This window comes from Elephantulus edwardii, unplaced genomic scaffold, assembly GCF_000299155.1.
Source record: "Elephantulus edwardii isolate Elephantulus edwardi_28Jun2011 unplaced genomic scaffold, EleEdw1.0 scaffold00210, whole genome shotgun sequence".
Taxonomy (NCBI): domain Eukaryota; kingdom Metazoa; phylum Chordata; class Mammalia; order Macroscelidea; family Macroscelididae; genus Elephantulus; species Elephantulus edwardii.
The window spans coordinates 2,840,389-2,841,536 of record NW_006399960.1 but is presented as its reverse complement, the minus strand read 5'-3'; positions in this window follow the sequence as shown (position 1 = coordinate 2,841,536).

The window sequence follows — 1,148 nt, the reverse complement described above, 5'->3', positions numbered from 1 at the left end:
AACAACAACAACAACATCATTGGATGTTATTGGCCAGGATTTTATTCAGGATTTTTCATCTATGTTCATGAGAGATATTGGCTTATAGTTTTCTATTTTGATGATATCTTTACCTGGCTTTGGTATCAGGGATATGCTTGCTTCATAGAAAGAGTCTGGGAGAATGCCATCTTTTTCTATATTCTGAAATAGTTTATGTAGGATTGGTGAGTGTTATTCTCTGAATATTTGATCATAGTCACTTGTAAAGCCATCTGGTCCAGGAATTTTTTTAGCTGTAAGTTGTTTTATTACCTTTTCAATTTCTTCTTTTGTAATGGGTCTGTTCAGGTGTTCAGTTTTGTTTGGTGTCAGTTTCGGTAGGTTGTGAATTTCTAAATAATTTTCCATTTCCTTTAGGTTTTCATATTTGTTTGAGTACAATTTTTCATAATAGTCCAAAGTTAGCCATTTTATTTTAGTTGATTCTGTTGTGACATTGCATATTTCATTTTTTATTCAGATTATTTGTCTTTTTTCCTTCTTTTCCTTTGTTAGTTTTGCTAGTGGTTTGTTGATTTTATTGACCTTTTCAAGGAACCAACTCCTTGTTTTACTGATGGTTTCTTTTTGGTTTTGTATTTCATTTATTTCTGCTCTAATTTTTATAATTTCCATTTTCTTAGAGGGTGTCTTGTTTTCTAGCTTTTCTTTTTCAATTTGTTGGAAATATTGGGTTAGAGAGTCAATGGTCATTTTTTCCTGCTTTTTGAGATGTTTGCTTATTGCTATAAATTGACCTCTGATTACTACTTTGGCTGTTTTGGTAAGTGGTATTTTCATTGTCATTTGTTTCAATATACTTTTTAATTTCATTTTTTATTTCTTCTAGTACCCACTTATGTTCAAGCAAGGTGTTGTTCAGCTTCCAAATGTATAGTTTCTCTTTTATCCTCTTGTTATTAATTTCTAATTTTGTAGCATTGTTGTCTGAGAAATTGCTTTGTATTATTTCTATGTTTTTTTAAATGTATTGATGCTTCCCTTGTGATCTAGACTGTGATCTATTCACAGTCAGCTGGTGGCTTCCAGCTTTGGCCAGGCCTGTGGCATGGCCTGCAGAATGGCTATGTGTTTCTGTAGAAACAAATTGTTCCAACAAAAGTTCA